The 12,728-nt window shown below is 44.5% G+C and overlaps 1 non-coding gene across 1 annotated transcript; it reads left to right on the forward strand.

Moving 5' to 3' along the window:
• Positions 1-3,554: 3,554 nt before the first annotated feature.
• Positions 3,555-3,628, forward strand: trnan-guu (transfer RNA asparagine (anticodon GUU)). The gene has a single exon. It is a non-coding gene; the product is annotated as a tRNA-Asn (tRNA).
• The last annotated feature ends 9,100 nt before the right edge of the window (positions 3,629-12,728 follow it).

The following is a 12,728-nucleotide window of genomic DNA, read 5'->3' on the forward strand; positions in this document are numbered from 1 at the left end:
AATTGATTCCATCATTTTACCCACTACTGAGGTCAGGCTGACCGGTCTATAATTCCCTGTTTTCTCTCTCCCTCCTTTTTTAAAAAGTGGGGTTACATTGGCTACCCTCCACTCCATAGGAACTGATCCAGAGTCAATGGAATGTTGGAAAATGACTGTCAATGCATCCGCTAGTTCCAAGGCCACCTCCTTAAGTACTCTAGGATGCAATCCATCAGGCCCTGGGGATGTTTCGGCCTTCAATCCCATCAATTTCCCCAACACAATTTCCCGACTAATAAAGATTTCCCTCAGTTCCCCCTCCTTACTAGACCCTCTGACCCCTTTTATATCCGGAATGTTGTTTGTATCCTCCTTAGTGATTAGCGAACCAAAGTACTTGTTCAATTGGTCTGCCATTTCTTTGTTCCCCGTTATGACTTCCCCTGATTCTGACTGCAGGGGACCTACGTTTGTCTTCACCAACCTTTTTCTCTTTACATACCTATAGAAACTTTTGCAATCCTCCTTAATGTTCCCTGCAAGCTTCTTCTCGTACTCCATTTTCCCTGCCCTAATCAAACCCTTTGTCCTCCTCTGCTGAGTTCTAAATTTCTCCCAGTCCCCAGGTTCGCTGCTATTTCTGGCCAATTTGTATGCCATTTCCTTGGCTTTAATACTATCCCTGATTTCCCCAGATAGCCACAGTTGAGCCACCTTCCCTTTTTTATTTTTACGCCAGACAGGAATGTACAATTGTTGTAATTCATCCATGCGGTCTCTAAATGTCTGCCATTGCCCATCCACAGTCAACCCCCTAAGTATCATTCGCCAATCTATCCTAGCCAATTCACGCCTCATACCTTCAAAGTTACCCTTCTTTAAGTTCTGGTCCATGGTCTCTGAATTAACTGTTTCATTCTCCATCCTAATGCAGAATTCCACCATATTATGGTCACTCTTCCCCAAGGGGCCTCGCACAATGAGATTGCTGATTAATCCTCTCTCATTACACAACACCTAGTCTAAGATGGCCTCCCCCCTAGTTGGTTCCTCAACATATTGGTCTAGAAAACCATCCATTATGCACTCCAGGAAATCCTCCTCCACCGTATTGCTTCCAGTTTGGCTAGCCCAATCTATGTGCATATTAAAGTCACCCATTATAACTGCTACACCTTTATTGCATGCACCCCTAATTTCCTGTTTGATGCCCTCCCCAACATCCCTATAACTGTTTGGAGGTCTGTACACAACTCCTACTCATGTTTTTTGCCCTTTGGTGTTCTGCAGCTCTACCCATATAGATTCCACATCATCCAAGCTAATGTCTTTCCTAACTATTGCATTAATCTTCTCTTTAACCAGCAATGCTACCCCACCTCCTTTTCCTTTTATTCTATCCTTCCTGAATGTTGAATATCCCTGAATGTTGAGTTCCCAGCCCTGATCATCCTGGAGCCACGTCTCCGTAATCCCAATCACATCATATTTGTTAACATCCATTTGCACAATTAATTCATCCACCTTATTGCGGATACTCCTTGCATTAAGACACAAAGCCTTCAGGCTTGTTTTATTAACACCCTTTGTCCTTTTAGAATTTTGCTGTACAGTGGCCCTTTTTGTTCTTTGCCTTGGGTTTCTCTGCCCTCCACTTTTCCTCATCTCCTTTCTGTCTTTTGCTTTTGTCTCCTTTTTATTTCCCTCTGTCTCCCTGCATTGGTTCCCATCCCCCTGCCATATTAGTTTAAATCCTCCCCAACAGCACTAGCAAACACTCCCCCTAGGACATTGGTTCCGGTCCTGCCCAGGTGCAGACCGTCCGGTTTGTACTGGTCCCACCTCCCCCAGAACCGGTCCCAATGCCCCAGGAATTTGAATCCCTCCCTGCTGCACCACTGCTCAAGCCACGTATTCATCTGCGCTAACCTGCGATTCCTACTCTAACTATCACGTGGCACTGGTAGCAATCCCGAGATTACTACTTTTGAGGTCCTACTTTTTAATTTAGCTCCTAGCTCCTTAAATTCGTTTCGTAGGACCTCATCCCTTTTTTTACCTATGTCGTTGGTCCCAATGTGCGCCACGACAACTGGCTGTCGTTCGAGCAGTCAGTCGAGGGGGCGATTCAAACCGTCCGTCTGGCAATTGGGCGAGGATCACAAACACTTACAATATTTACGAAAGGATATACTTGCTTTGGAGGCAGTTCAGAGAAGGTTCACTGGGTTGACTCCGGAGATGAGTGGTTGACTTATGAGAAAAGGTTGAGTAGGTTGGGCCTTTACTCATTGGAATTCAGAAGAATGAGAGGTGATCTTATCGAAACGTATAAGGTAATGAGGGAGCTTGATAAGGTGGATGCAGAGAGGATGGTTCCACTGATAGGGGAGACTAGAACTAGGGGGCATAATCTCAGAGTAAAGGGCCGCCCATTTAAATCTGTGATGAGGAGGAATTTCTTCTCTCAGAGGGTTGTAAATCTGCCGAACTCACTGCCTCAGAGATCTGAGAAAGCCATGACATTAAATAAATTTAAGACAGAGATAGCTTCTTAACTGATAAGGGAATAAGGCTCATGGGGAACGGGCAGGGATGTGGACTTGATTCTATGATCGGATCAGCCATGATCATGTTAAATGGCGGAGCATGCTCGAGGGGCCATATGGCCTACTACTGCTCCTAGTTCTTAAGTTTTTATGTTCTGAATAGCGACACACACAAAAATGCTTTGATCATGGTTACACCTTATCTTCACGTTTGTCAAACAGTTGGCTCGTTGGTCTCGGGCTATGATTCTCCCTTCGGAGTTGTTCATTGAAATTTACGAGGGGTCCCAGAGGAGCCCTGATATTGCTCGCAAATTTTGAAATTGCATCGAACTTTTGCAAAGAAGGACTTCCATTTCTGTAGTGCCTTTCAGGAACTCATGTCACCCCAAAGCGCTTTAAGGCCGTTGAGTTATGTTTGAAGTGTTGTAGTTTGGCAAAAGATGTGCCCAGATCACCAAACATGAACCTCAAATCTTTGCAAAGGAGTTTGGTGCAAATAATCAGGCGTCTCAGGGACTTGGACTTTCTTTGAATAAGTTCTGCTTGTTCCCGCATTCATGCTTGAAACAGCAACTGGGCTTCCATCTCACGGGAGGTTTGGGGTTGATGTGTGTCGCTTTCAATCTTTGAAATTTCACCAAGCAATGAAACGGTGAATCCAACTGTCCCTGTTAGCATTTAGTTCCTGTTTAATCACAGGAATGATCCGCAGTCAGGAGCTGAAAAGGAATTCAAACCTAACACCAGCTTCGGGACAATCAGAATACTTTGTCACAGACAAGGCACCGGAAGGCTGGAAGGTAGATCACACCGGTTTTGGGAGAGCTGGTTGGCGGTGACATGGAAGTGTCTGCAGTGTGCGGGACTAGACTGTTTCCACGCATCCACAATGAATGTCCCTCCATTTATTTGTGAAAAGTACCATTGAGAGTGGACAAGTTCCATCCCGGTCAGGGCAATCTGAAGCTTTAACTGTCTGACACCCTGGTTTGGGATGCCTTGAACCTTATACTTCCATCAGTCTCTGTGGCGCAATGGGTTAGCGCGTTCGGCTGTTAACCGAAAGGTTGGTGGTTCGAGCCCACCTAGGGACGAAGTGTTTAACTGTTTTTCCCCGAGTATTCGGTGCCGCACAGTCCCAGGTTGTCATTGTGCGTTTTAGCTGCACGAATCTATTCCGCAAATGTTGCCAGCTGTGCTATTATCCAATTAGTCCCCACTCCAATATTTTATGAGCACTCAGTTCAAGTAAAACGATAAAAAAATTTTACATGGATCATGTTCCTCCATCCAGCCCACTCGAAATAAATTATGTTATTGGGTTTAAAGAAACTGGTGAAAATTGATTCTATTGATACATGGAAAGAACTGGAACTACGGTCTCAAGTGCTCCTCCTGTCAAGAATAGACACACACACAATCAATGGTTTTACAACTGAGTCATAAACACTTACAATTTTAAACCATTCTCATACAGCGTGTAAATGAGATAGGGATAAAACTTCATCACATGTAAAGAGAAAATGAATGATTGAAGATACTACTGTCCCTCAGTAATTATATTATTATTTATTTCATTCTGAAGAAGATTATCGGCTAATTAACGGTGATTAAAAGAATTCTTACTTTTGCACGTTGGCTGCATGTCGTCAATTTTATTAGGTTTTGAATTTAAAAATGGTGTTACAAAATTTATCGCCGAGACCTGGAATCAAAGCTGTTTTTCGGTGGCATAAGAAGTGGTTTTACCCAATCATTTAAAGATGATTTCAAAGAATCACGTGGCGTTAAATTCACATCATGGTTACGATTTGTTTTGGTGTGAAACAAGTGGATTAAAAAGGACAATAATATTAAATAAAGAGTAAATCTACCACTACACAGTCACATCAAAGCCTCCCAGGGCAGGAACAGTACGCGTTAGACACAGCGTAAAGCTTCCTCTACATTGTCCCATCAAACTCTCCCAGGACAGGTACAGCCCGTGTTAGATACAGAGTAAAACTCCCTCTACACTGTCCCATCAAGCTCACCCAGGGCAGGTACATTACGCGTTAGATACAGAGGAAAGCACCCTCTACATTGTCCCATCAAACTCTCAGGGCATGTACAGCACAAATCAGTTACAACATAAATCTGCTGCTACACAGTCCCATCAAACTCTTCCAGGGCAGGTGCATGTTGCATATGCAATAACTCAGTCGGCTTACTACCGTGAACTCCATCAGGTGCATCCTGACCGTACTTTTCTAGCTCTCGAACAAAGGATGAAACATGGAGGCTTCCTTTATATACAAGAGTTGCATGTGTGTGTCTGTGGCCCAATGACCTTCGACGGTCGGTCCACCTGGTGGCAGCTAAACCCGGGCATATATACATTACAGTGCAGCACGTGTTTAAATCTCCCTCGACACTGTCCCATCAAACCCTCCCAGGGCAGGCACAGCACAGGAGAGATACAGAGCAAAGCTCCCACTATACTGCCCCATCAAACCCGTCAGGGCAGGTACAGTACGGATTAGATACAGATTAAAGCCCCCTCTACATTGTCTCATCAAAGACTCACAGAGCTGGTACAGCTCATCTAAGATATACAGTAACGCTTCCTCTAACCTGTCCCATCAAATCCTCCCAGGACAGATCCAGCATGGGATTAGATACAGAGTAAAGCTCCCTCTCCACTGTCCCATCAATCTCTCCCAGGCCAGATCCAGCACAGGGTTAGATACAGAGTAAAGCTCCCTCTAGACTGTCCCATCAATCTCTCCCAGGGCAGTTACAGCACGGGGTTAGATACAGAGTAAAGCTCCCTCTGCACTGTCCCATCAATCTCTCCCAGGGCTGGTACAGCACAGGGTTAGATACAGAGTAAAGCTCCCTCTAGACTGTCCCATCAATCTCTCCCAGGGCAGTTACAGCACGGGGTTAGATACAGAGTAAAGCTCCCTCTGCACTGTCCCATCAATCTCTCCCAGGGCTGGTACAGCACGGGTTAGATACAGAGTAAAGCTCCCTCTACACTGTCCCATCAATCTCTCCCAGGGCTGGTACAGCACGGGGTTAGATACAGAGTGAAGCTCCCTCTACACTGTCCCATCAATCTCTCCCAGAGCAGGTACAGCAAGGGGTTAGATACAAAGTAAAGCTCCCTCTACACTGTCCCATCAATCTCTCCCAGGGCTGGTACAGCACGGGTTAGATACAGAGTAAAGCTCCCTCTACACTTTCCCATCAATCTCTCCCAGTGCTGGTACAGCACGGGTTATGTTAGCACAAATCTTTTTCTGGAAGAATCACTCGACATTCGGGGTCGGTTCCAATCCCAAAATGGCCTTTATTACAGAGGCGGGGAGAGAGCCTCTGGTCCAACTCCAGGCATTCCACTCCACCGAACAAAGAAATTCATCGATATTTATATGTTTTACAACAGTTCATTATAATTACTTAGCCCATGTTGGCTGGACACAATCCAATCATAAGGACTATAAATTACAAATCGATTCCACTGGGACAATGGAATTGGCCCCCAGGCACCAGGGGACTGTGTGATCACCTCATGTTTTAGCTGGGGCTTATTCATGGCCTCGTGAGATTCTCCAGATCCCCTTATCTCTACTGTCCTTGGGTACTGTCTGCACCTAACCTCCTTATCCTTACACAGTCACAGGAATTTCTTTATTCAGTATTCTGCTGGGACATCTTGTCTGTGGTTTATTGATTAAGGACGTTCTGCTGAGCTCGCTCTCTCCAGTGTTCCTGTACACGGAACTGCAGTGTCATCAGCTACCCAAAAATGTAGTCAAGCTAACTGTTAGCTGAATTCCCCGAGTGCTTTGCAGAATCCCTGGCAGCCATTTTGTATCTGGCTACCATTTTACACATACATATATGCATACATATATTCAGCAGGTGCCTTTGCCTTTGCCCAACAACTATCCCCCCTTTCGGTAATGGACTAATCCTAGTCTCCTTTAACCGACAACATTATTTGTTACTCGACTTTTATTTTTATGTACCACCCGGTACTTCCTGCCTCAACGTGCTGGCCAGTCACGTGGTGTCAGAAGTCCCAGTTGCTTAGATCAAATTGATATAGTTCAGATTCCCCTGTCCCTCTGCTGGACAAGTCACTTTATTTACTTGAGCCCTTGTTCTGATACTCCTTTGTCGTGCATAATGCCTGCAGGATCAACAGGCCATGACTCTCCATGTTAGTGCTAAGACCAGCTGTATCCCTACCAGTATGTGTGATATTATTCCAATCCAGGGGTGGATGTTTACGTTCATGCCCCAGTCCCAGACCCTCCTCCACCAACTCTGGTTTTGTAACTCTTGGTCAGTATCCTTCTCCAGTATTTCAATCTTTGTCTGTAGTTGGTGGTAGAGTCTGACACACTGGCCTACTCTGAATCTTAGTCCCCTTAATACTGCAACTAAATGTGGGATAGGGGCCTGCTCTGGCTCGTCATAATCCTGCAGGTGATCGTGGAGCTGATCGATGGCGTTAATGATTATGGGCCTCGGTGTCGAACCTGGATAATGCGGGCTTGTCCTATTGTGAGGTCGTAGGGCTGTGAAGCAAAAGTTTGTTTGTGAGATCTGGCATTGTAAGCCATTGTACCGATATGAATGTGCCGTGGTAGAGACACAGTATTTCCCTTTGACCCCGTAACCTGTTCTGGCAAAATGTGTGGGGGCAGGTATTATTTCCAATACACATCCATTGGTTGGATTAAATCCACATTCGGCTAGTTCTCCCTGTCCCACCGGGTGAGGGCACACCGTTATGTCCCCCGTCTGCTTGCATCCCGTCAGGGAGATTCCATAGAGTGTGTTGTCTCTGCGGACAGCAGGGGCTGCGGTCAGATAGTAATGGAGGGAGGTGTTTTCCCCTATGATCCTGATATTCTACAGTTGATAAAGGGGAAACGGTCTTGAGTCTATTCCCACTCCGGCAGCTTTGCCCATTCGGCAGTTTGGGATCACTGGGCATACTCTGGTTAGTCCCTTCAGAGTGCAATTACCCAGTGTCCCCTTCAGTTTGGCCAACTGAGCCAGATGTGGGCTGTCTATCCAGTCTGGCAACTCCCCCCTTTGGATATGATCGTGGTTGTGACGTATCTGTCCGACCATCCATAGGCCATAAGCGTGACAGAGTTGTCCCTGTCTAAGTTTTGCGGTATCTTCTCTCTCTCTGTCGATAAGGTGATTGATTGTTTTTGCCTGAGCTTCCAGGACCGAGAGGCCATCCAATTGGATTTCGGCACCCTCTCTTCCGAGTTCGACTTGATCTTCCTGATTCCGCTCTGCCCGTTCTAATAATCCCTTCATCACCCCTTTAAGCTGCTCCACCCTTTCATTTAGCCTTTGTATGTCCAGTGAGTTTACGATTAAAACCGGTCGCAACATCATTAACTATTTCCCTCTTAGTCCTATGAACTGGCTCCTGTCCTCGGAATCTACCGGCACCCATGGCATCGGCAGCCTGCTGCATTACAACTTTACTAAATACATTATACATATTTCTTGCCTGCTCTGTACAATATTCCGGCATCTGTATACCTGAGATATTGATCAGGACAGGCACAATTTCATGCTTGACATTATCATACAATAGTTCACCCTCGTTGGACAGCACAATCCCATTTTCCGGTCCCCTTGTAATTGTTGGACATGGCAATTGCATGGGCAGTGTGGTGGTTCTTATGGGGCGCGGTGTCGGAGGGGGTGAGAAGCATACATACAACGATATTGCGGCAGCCTCTACCTCCTCATAATATCCACACAGCCCCACCCCCTCTTTGTGGGTGACGAACGGTTGTGGCTGGGCAGGAGGCGCGCAAATTATTCCAAAGGTACATTCATCGGGCCCCCCCGGCCTCCCTTCATCTAATGCAACTGCTTCTTGTACCCGTGGAGCATCGCACACATACTCTATTCTTATCCGGATTCATTTGCAGCCACGCGTTAAAATAAGTTCTGTCCCTGCTCCAGTCCTTGGGTGCTGGAATGCATATTTCGTCAGTCAAATAAACAAAACCCCATAGTTGATACAGTTATGTCTTTCTTGCGTGTCCATCTGTATTATCCAGTGCTTGTGTGGGCCTCAAGGTTCCCAGTATCATGAGTCCCCAGAGTCGAAGTCACCACTGCGGTCCCATCTCGGTGTGTTTTATCTGCAAATTTTAAACAGATAGCCTGGTCGTCTCCAGGTGTTAGCTACTGGTCTACTTGTGTCGCGGTCACTCTGTGGAATCGGAGGTAAGGGTTAGGTTATCCATATTCTTTATAGTCGTACCATCTCGATCACTTCATGTCCCTGTCTGGGCTGCCGTCGGTTTTGTATTTGGGCCTGCTGTGCTCGAGCCTGCACGATGACCCATCTAAATATTATCCAAACTCTAATCAACACCAATGCCACCACTATTCCTCCAAACATCGCAGTGTGATTTACTGTTAGATTGGGTTTGTGGACTACACCTACCCACCGTGGGATACATTGGCTCGATTGCCACAGGTGATGGTGCTTTGGCTGCACACTGCACTATCCGTCTGGTCCAGCTTATTTATCTTAGCTTTTAACTCTTGACCAGCTAGTTCTGTTTATTTTTATTCTGATTTTCCCACCATTTCCACAGTCTGTCAGGTGAGTCTTCTTTATTTTAGTAAGAAATTCAAATTAGTAAGGTCCAGTGTAAAACAGCTGTCAATGGAAAGGGTTAACTCCTTTACAGGTTTGTAAGAAGGCCTGATGTCATTACGTGACTTCGCGTAATCATCCAAATCTTTGTGCCTTCAAAACTTGCTTAGAAATTAGGAATCCGTTAAAACAGCAGAAATCATAAGTAAAGTGGTCATAATAAAAATCTTCTCATCGGGAAAGACAGCATTTTAGATTAAACTCCAATTTTTTCTTTAACATCTAATTCAAGTGCCTGCCAAAGATTTTTTTTTAAATGAGAGCACACATTTTTAATAGCTATTTTGTTTACTGAAATACAATTTTCCCACAAGCTGTATACATGCCAACATTTCGTTTTTTTTTAACGGTCCCGCTCAATGGGCAAATCTTGTGTTTTATTTCGCTCTCTGCTGAGTTCGCATAGCTTAGATCTTTTCTCCTCATTATTTTCAAAACCCTCCTGCTTGTTTAGACTGTTCGGGACTTTTCTTGATTAACAACGTCTATTCTGGAAATCTTTTCAAACTGCAATGAAAATTTCTCGTAATTTAAAATCATTATCAATGGAGAGTGTCTTTTACCTGCTCCAATTTTTTTTTCCTTTTCTCAATTGAACCAATATCTTTTTCACAGCCAATATCAACTAGTATTTAGTAAGTTATGTCTTTTTCCATCGCAAACATTTTTTTTCAGCACTTATTTATTAGCACGTTACGTCTTTTTTTCCAAAACTTTTTGTTTTATTTTTTAGAAGAGATCAGATTTAACTTTTTGTTTTAAATGTATCGCATTTTGTTGCACCTTTTCTTAACCAGTGGTACTTGAAACCTTCACAACAAAATTAACTCTTCACTGTTACCATCCTAATTTCTGCTCCTCTTTTGTAGAATTTGTATTTATTGTTGAATTACAAAATGTCAAATATGATATTAATGGATTTTTTTGCCTAACTTCTGTTTTAGAAGCTGATAAAAAAACTCTTTTTGCTCTGTAACTTCAATTTTGTGGTACTATATCTCATAAATTACATCTTTTTAAGCTTCAGTTCCTGACGCAGTATATGTACTTTTATTAAAAAGGCTTCCAAACCCAAGATTTTCCTATACAACCAAAATGTTTATCAATGAGAATCACCTGAAACATCTCAAAATCCCAATTCAAATATTGTACTGCCAATCTGTAATTTAAAAATCTCTTTCCTGACTGACATGTAAAGAAAGATTGGATCAACTAGACAGATTCACTGGAATTTAGAAGAATGAGAGGGGATTGCATGGAAACATAAAATTCTGATGGGATTGGACAGGTTAGAGGCAGGAAGTATGTTCCCGATGTTGGGGAAGTCCAGAACCAGGGGTCACAGTCTAAGGAAAAGGGGTAAACCATTTAGGACCGAGATGAGGAGAAACTTCTTCACTCAGAGAATTCTGAACCTGTGGAATTCTCTACCACAGAAAGTTGTTGAGGCCAGTTCGTTAGATATATTCAAAAGGAAGTTAAATGTGGCCATTACGGCTAAAGGTATCAAAGGTATGGAGAGAAAGCAGGAAAGGGGTACTGAGGTGAATGATCAGCCATGATCATATTGAATGGTGGTGCAGGCACGAAGGGCCGAATGGCCTACTCCTGCACCTGTTTTCTATGTTTTTAAGTTTCTATGTTTCTATGCAAAGCACAGGAACAAGTGGTTGAAGTATCGACTCTGCCTCAGTTAGCATTTCTTTCATTGTGCAAAAGAAGATGACGGGTTAATTAATGATGCAATCCCGTGAAAGCAACACAAAAGTTGAACAAAAAAACATACGGTGACTGGCAGGTGAGCGCTGCTTCCCGGTGCTCCCGGTGGGAATGGGCGGGGATTTTAAAGCCCCTTGTATTGTGAAACCTTCATATAGTCAAACATTTCCGATGTACTGTATCGACCTCGTGGCGCAACGGTAGCGCGTCTGACCCCAGATCACGTCGAGGTCACTGTTCTTCAGGGTAATTCGGGAATTAATATTTTCTTTGCTGTTTGGCAATAACCAGATCCTTGCTCCAAGGTCTGTCTCACTGTTTCCCCAATGTCAGACAGAGATACGCCTGCTGCCCTAATTTATTTCATGTGACAGGACACAAAAGTTCAAAATAAACCTGCAATTGGCCACATGTAGCCCTAAATAGTCAGGATGGCCGAGCGGTCCAAGGTTCTGTGTTTAAGTCGCAGTCTCCTTTGGAGGTGTGGGTTCACATCACACTTCTGACACTTCCTGTTTTTAATCATTCAGTGAAGCTCATTGTTTGACACCACGACCAACTCCGAAAAAGTGGGATTTTGCAGTCCACCTGCTCGCTTAACACTTCCGTCTGACGGGGTGCTGAAAGTGGAGATGTTTCCGCAGTATAGCGGTTAACACGTTCGCCTCACACGCGAAAGCTCACCAGGCGGGAACATTTTCTGGAGCTTTCTCCTCATGCATGCTCAGGGGCGAGTTTGTTCTCCTGTGAAAGGTCATAAGATTATAAACATGTAAGCATTATGGGCTGGAGTAGGCCATTCAGCCCCTCGAGCCTGGTCCTCCATTCAAGAAGATCCTGGCAGTTCTTCGACAGCAAGTTTACACATCTGGGGTGGAGCCAACAGGCGCCTGGCTGTAATTAACGATAAAAAGGTGCATTTTGCAGAAGCCCAGCTAACTCATTCAGGAGATTATAAGATTCTAAATCTCAGGGTCAGAGGTGCGAGCCCCACATTGGGTGATTATTTTTCATAGAATTATATAATCAGAAGTATACAGCACCCAAGGAGGCCATTTCGGCCCATCCTGACCGTGCCGGACAATAACAAGATCTCCAGCCTAATCCCACTTTCCAGCTCTCGGTCCATAACCCTGCAGGTTATGGCACTTCAAGTGCACATCCAAGTACTTTTTAAATGTGGTAAGGGTTTCTGCCTCTGCCACCCTTTCAAGCAGTGAGTTCCAGACCCAATCCATCCACTGCGTGAAGAAATCTCCCCTCAAATCCTCCCTACACCTTCTACCAAGACTTTAAATTTATGCCCCATGGATGTTGACCCCTCTGCTAAGGGAAATGGGCCCATTCAATCCAATATATCAAGGCCCCTCATAATTGTATACACTTCAATGATGCCTCCCCTCAGCCCACTTTGTTCCAAGAAAAACAAACCCAGCCCATCCAATCTGTCCACAAAGCTAAGATTCTCCACTCCCAATAACATCCTCGAAATCTCCTCTTTACGTCTCCAGTGCAATCACAGTCTTCTTCCTGTAAAGCGGTGACAAAAACTGCACGCAGTACTCCAGCTGTGGCCAAACCAGTGTTTTATATTCAAGCATAATCCACCTGCACTCTTATTCTATGCCTCGGCTAATAAAGGCCAGCATTCTGTATGCCTTCTTAACCAGCTAATCCACCTTGCCTGCTACCTTAAGGGATCTGTGGACATGCACTCCCAGGTCTCTTTGTTCCTCTATAATTCTCAGTGTCCTGCCATTTAATGTTTAATCTCT

The sequence above is a fragment of the Pristiophorus japonicus genome, unplaced genomic scaffold (assembly GCF_044704955.1).
Source record: "Pristiophorus japonicus isolate sPriJap1 unplaced genomic scaffold, sPriJap1.hap1 HAP1_SCAFFOLD_262, whole genome shotgun sequence".
In the NCBI taxonomy this organism is placed as follows: Eukaryota; Metazoa; Chordata; class Chondrichthyes; family Pristiophoridae; genus Pristiophorus; species Pristiophorus japonicus.